Here is a 6,000-nt window from a genome sequence, read left to right on the forward strand (position 1 = left end):
TCCAAGCCTGAAATCCCCCCAGCCATCAGAAACTGAAGCAGGAGGAGCAGCCTGGGCTTCCTAAAAAGGCTATCTCAAAGAGAAAACAAAAATAAACGAGAATTTAAACCCACTAGGCAGTGGTGGCAGGCATCCTTTAATCCCAGCAGAGGCAGATGGATCTCTGTAAGTTCCAGGCCAGCCTGGTCTAGAACAGACCAGAGCTAGTTACAGGGCTGGCAGGGCTACACAGAGAAACCCTGTCTCAACAAAACAAAACAAACAAACACCCCCCCCCCCAAAAAAACCAGAATTTAAATCAGGCCATGAAGACAGCTCAACTGGTAGACATCAGGTGCCAAGCTGGATAACCTGTGTTCAATTCCCAGGACTTACAAGGTAGAAAAACTCCCAAAAGTTGTCCTTTGATCTCTGCACGTGTTCTGTGCTGTGTGCATATACACATTTAAATAAACAGAAAAGAACTGAAGGAATTTTCTTATCATGGAAACTTTTAGTATGAATTAAATAGACCAATGGACTATCTATAAAGATGCATAACATACCTATAATTCTTTAATAATTCACATGAAGCTATATGTGTTTAGAGATGTATGCAGAAACCTATAGAAAACTGACAGGATAAATTAGAATTTATAATACTTTACCAGATTACAGGAGAACTGAATTGAAACAGTTATGGTTAACACATTGAAATTATAGAACTGGGTACTGGGTTACAGGAGAATCTGTTTACTATTTTTCTACTGTTCTATTTACATGCACTTCAAATTTGTTCAGACTAGTTCTGAATAGTCATTTTTTTTTCAATAATGGGATATGAATGACCTTTTCTCCACTTCCTGTTTTTCTCTATTTTCCATAAACCTGCCAGTAAAAAAAAAAAAAAAAAAAAAAAAAAAAAAACTTTGAAATCAAAGATGTCTTTGACAAAAAAAGAAACTTAAAACTAGGATCTAACAACCTAATAAGATGTTTCCCTTGCTGTGAAACTTTAGGGGCTGAAAAACCCCTGCTTGTTACCGGTGCGTGCAATGTTCATTTGGGACAGCACTGTGACATTAGAACCTATGTTGTAAATATGGTCAGATGATAAAAGGGCCAGATGCCAGAAAGGCTTTCAAAGATCAGGAACCTTTTAAGCAAGCAAGCACACACACACACACACACACACAAGCCCGCGCGTGCGCGAGAGCACACAGCACCCCCTTCCTGCTTCTTAAATGTTATATGACAAGATGCTCTGGTTTTATTTCTTAACTTCCATGCAGTAAGCCAAAAGCAGGGCAGAGTTCTACATACCTCGGTGCTGACTCAGAAAGGAAGGGTTCCACATTCCTTAATTAGCAGTATCAGAAGCACTCCACTTCCGGCACGGCAGTTCCCATTTCGCCTAACACACAGTGTGCGCAACACCCCACAAGTCCACGAACAGGCCCGTGGTGGGAAAGCCTGGAATGTAGATGGTGCCACTTAGCTTAACGTGTTCTCCTCTATTCGGCTACACGCAATCTCTTGTCTTAATGTTTACCAGACAAAGATATCTGAGGAGCTTCAAGACTTCAAGCATACGCTATGTATCTGCAGATCACAGTAAGGAAAAGATAAACACTAAATTTAAAAATATAGCTGTCTTGGCAGGGCGTGCCCTTTAATTCCAGCACTCCAGAAGCAGAGACTTGGGAATTTCTGTGAAATTTGAGGCCCGTCTAGTCTATATAGTAAGTTCCAGGCCAGCCAGTGCTACATAGTGAGACCCTGTCAAAAAAAAAAAAAATTAATACCAGGCAGTGGTGGTGCACGCCTTTAATCCCAGCACTTGGGAGGCAGAGGCAGGCAGATTTCTGAGTTCGAGGCCAGCCTGGTCTACAGAGTGAGTTCCAGGATAGCCAGGGCTACACAGAGAAACCCTGTCTCGAAAATAATAATAATCATAATCATATAAAAAGGTAAACAACAGAAACAGCTTTCTCAGCTACTCGCAGGCAAATGATTCTAAGCCTGGCGGCCAGCACTTGACTTTTTAGCACCATTTACTGGAATTGTTTATGATCTGTCTTCCGAATACAAAACCTTGAGGAAGATTTCCAAGCTAGATTACATGGCTGTCCAAGGTGCCATATTTGATCAAGTTTGAAGAGTAGGTAGCAAAGCTATCAGAGCTTAAAGGAAATGTCAGATTCTTACAGAACATTTTTTCCTTGTAAATACTGGGTTTCAATATAGCCACAGTTATATCAGCAAAAGTCCAGAGAGCTTTGTTATGGTGGTTTGTCTTTTGTATGTGTGTGTGTGTTTATTTTTAAAACAAAACAAAACAGGGTATCACAGACTAGCCTGGTAAAACTCATGGTAATTCACAGGTTTCAGCCCCCTAAGACAGAATGACATTCAACCTCGAAAGCGCTAGCAAGGAAAGTGTTAGTACAGAAAGGACCACCACTCCTGGCCGGAGGGTTTTAATAGAAAATAACTCCAAGGAAGCAGTCAGCTGGTTCACCGGGGTTTTATTGACAAGCTATTGACAATCATTTTGTACATTGGAGATACCCAAATCTCTTCCCCCAACATATTGTATTCCATGATCCTTACATGTTTGTTTGCCTCTTTATTCAGAGACAGGGTTTCCCTCTGGCTGGTCTGAAACTCATGATCCCCTGCCTCACAGGTGTGTGCTTCCTCAAACTGTCTATAGCCCTTCTGGTAGGTTTCTATTTGTTTTAACAGTAAATATGGCAGAATGACTCGTGCCTGTAGTGTCCACACTTAAAAATCAGAGGCAGGAGGAGACCAGCCAGGAGTATATAGCAAGACCATGTTTCAAATAGTAAACACACACACACACACACACACACACACACACACACGTGTGCATAAGCCAGGCAGTGAAGCCCATGTCTATTTTGTTTGTGAGAAGGATCACAGGATTGAATAAAGCCAACCATCTGGGAAATATTCAAAAATCTTTCCTCAGAACAAGAAAATTTCATTCAGGCTGGGCCTGGTGGCTCACACCTTTAATCCCAGTAGAGGCAGGTGAATCTTCTGCATGGCAGGTTTCAGGCTAGAGTCAGGAAGTGAGGCTAAGTCTCACAAAATAAAAGATTTTTTTTAAAAAAATGTGAAGCCGGGCAGTGGTGGTGCACAGCTTTGATCCCAGCCCTTGAGAGGGGCTCTGCTTTCCAGGCCAGCCTGCTCTACAGAGTGAGTTCCAAGACAGCCACGACTACACAGAGAAACCCTATCTCAAAAACAAGCATACAAACAAACAAAGGAGAAAGCAATACATATACGTGTCTGTGTGTTTTATATAGATATATTTTACATGCACCCTTGAAATACATTTAATTTATTTTTATTTTATCTGCTTTTTTAATTTACAGAGTTTCACACTGTAACCCAGGATGGCCTGGAACTCAACAATTGTCTTTCCTCTGCCTCCCCAGTGCTGAGATTATAGACATGAGATTCCATACCCCTCCAAAACACATTTAGTTAAAATAAGAATCATGTGAGGTGGGGGCTGGAGAGATGGCTCAGCAGTTAAGAGCACCGACTACTCTTCCGAAGGTCCTGAGTTCAAATCCCAGCAATCACATGGTGGCTCACATATAATTAATAAATAAATAAATAAATCTTTAAAAAAAAAAAAAAAAAAAAAAAAAGAATCATGTGAGGTTTAACAGACAAATTGTGGTAAGCCAATGGCCTTGGTGAGTTGAATAGATCTTGAATTAAGGATGTGTGTTAGGTAGTTCTATGCCAGTTTAGGATTTTCACGGTCCTGGTTCAGTCTTCAGGAACAAAGCAAATAAATATGCATAGAGAGGAGTCTATAGATAGACAGATAGATGTATGGATAGATGAATGGATGGATGGATCTTGGAATTTTTGTTAGGAAATCATGTAAAACAGAGTTTGCCCTGACACAGTTTCCTTTATCTTATAAGATACAATCATAGGAGCCTGGCGGTGGTGGCACACGCCTTTAATCCCAGCACTCTGGGAGGCAGAGGCAGGTGGATTTCTGAGTTTGAGGCCAGCCTGGTCTACAGAGTGAGTTCCAGGACAGCCAGGGCTACACAGAGAAACCCTGTCTCGGGAAAAATAAATAAATAAATAAATAAATAATAAAAAATAAAAACAACAACAGCAAAAGTATAGGGTCTAAATGGACTCTCGAAGGTTGACTCCTTCCAGCACCATGGATTAGAAAACATTTTTTTGTTGTTGTTGTTTTTGTTTTTGTTTTTCCAGACCGTGTTTTTGTGTAGGTCTGACTCTCCTAGAACTCACCCTGCAGACCACTCTGGCCTCAAACTCCACCTGCCTCTGCCTCCTGAGTGCCGGGGTCAAAGGTATGCACCACCAGTGCCTGACATCATTTTTTATCTTGACCTTACTTCCTGGTTCTACCCTGAAACCTCCTATGCTACAAAACATTTTTTTAATGAAACAAAGTTGGGGATTTTATTGAAATTATTTTAACTACACCTAAATATGAAGGTTGTAAAAGAGAGTGCTCTAATGTGTGGGTACAGGTTCCTTAGGGAAGAGGAACCAGAAAACAATTTTTCCTGCTCATTTTTTTTTTAATATTTTAAAATGTTCAGGCCTCTCTTCATTTCCAAGCCATGAAGCAGAAGAATTGAACCCTGTCAGGGAGACACTGCAATCTATGTCCATAACCAGTCAAAGCTTTTTGTTTGTTTGTTTTGAGACAGGGTTTCTCTGTATAACCTGTCCCGGAACTCACTTTGTAAACCAAGCTAATCTTGAACTCACAGAGATCAATCCTTCTCTGACTCCCAGGGGCTGGGATTAAAAGTGTGCACCAGCAGGCCAGCTGGCTATGAGTCAAAGTTTTGAGACTTTCATGTCCCTAGGTTTCATCTGAAAAAGAATACTGAAAATAATAACAATAACAACAATAACAACAACAATAATAATAAACAGGGACTTGAGATTGTTGCCTATTATGTGTAAAGCCCTGTCTTCTACTCTTAGCACCACCTAAACCAGGTATGGTTACCCAAGCCTGTAGTCCCGGTGCTGGGGAGTTGGAAGCAAGAGATTCAGAAGCATACCGTCTACTGGGCAGTGGTGGCGCACACCTTTAATCCCAGCACTTGGGAGGCAGAGGCAGGCAGATTTCTGAATTTGAGGCCAGCCTGGTCTACAGAGTGAGTTCCAGGACAGTCAGGGCTATACAGAGAAACCCTATCTCGGAAAAAAAAAACAAAAACAAACAAACAAAAAAACTTAAAAAAAAAAAAAAAAAGTTCACGGTCACTCTACAGAGTATGTGAGGCCAGCCTGGGCTACAAGAGATTCTGCCCCTGAAGTGAACTAATTCTAAGCTTTGGGACACAAGGACACTCACCCGGGCTGGTAGATTCTGTTCTGTTCATACAGAATGGATGGAAACGTTGCTCTTCTGTGGTTAGCCGTGGGCTGAAGCCCTCTTAGCAACTTTGCCAAGGTTTGGGTTCAAGCACTGCTCCCTTGCCTGCCAGCGGTGCCTGCAGAAGGTGCAGATGTTGTTCTGACGGTTAGATAGCAACCTCAGGCCTCCTGGCCCTACAGATATTTCTCCACCTATCTTCATTGGTTGTAATTATTTCCTTAGTCACAGACCAGCCGTTTATTAGGAGTCTGTCAATAGGAACTATGAAGATAACAAATTATTTAAACAAGATATATATATATATATATATATATATATATATATATATTCTTTTTTGGAAGGACCTATGATTATTTTTTTCTGTTCCTTAAGTTTTAGGCGGTTTTCAGAAGAGCGATCTGGTGTTTGTGTCCTTCCTAAGACATTTGAAGGTTTAAGTCTTCTGCAAACATTTACATTTCTGACCAGCCAGCAGCACTTAATATCTTCGACACTTCCTAAGATTAGAAAAAGGAGGAGAGAGCTTGGAGAGCGATCTGGCAAACAAGCCTGCCACAGTCTGGCAAGGGAGTGCGGTGGCAGCACTATCTGGC

At 41.3% G+C, this 6,000-nt stretch overlaps 1 protein-coding gene across 5 annotated transcripts in view; it reads right to left on the reverse strand.

The window, feature by feature from the left end:
* Positions 1-5,570, reverse strand: part of Znf217 (zinc finger protein 217) — a 41,977-nt gene extending 36,407 nt beyond the window's left edge. For 3 of the 5 annotated variants that reach the window (XM_052184409.1, XM_052184411.1, XM_052184407.1), the window contains exons 1-2: positions 5,384-5,570; positions 1,303-1,452 (exon numbers count right to left, since the gene is read on the reverse strand). The gene's annotated coding sequence lies outside the window, so the exon portion shown is untranslated. The remainder of the gene's footprint in view (positions 1-1,302; positions 1,453-5,383) is intronic. The other 2 variants (XM_052184414.1, XM_052184412.1) reach the window with 1 other exon arrangement.
* Positions 5,571-6,000: the final 430 nt, after the last annotated feature.

The sequence above is a fragment of the Apodemus sylvaticus genome, chromosome 5, assembly GCF_947179515.1.
Source record: "Apodemus sylvaticus chromosome 5, mApoSyl1.1, whole genome shotgun sequence".
In the NCBI taxonomy this organism is placed as follows: Eukaryota; Metazoa; Chordata; class Mammalia; order Rodentia; family Muridae; genus Apodemus; species Apodemus sylvaticus.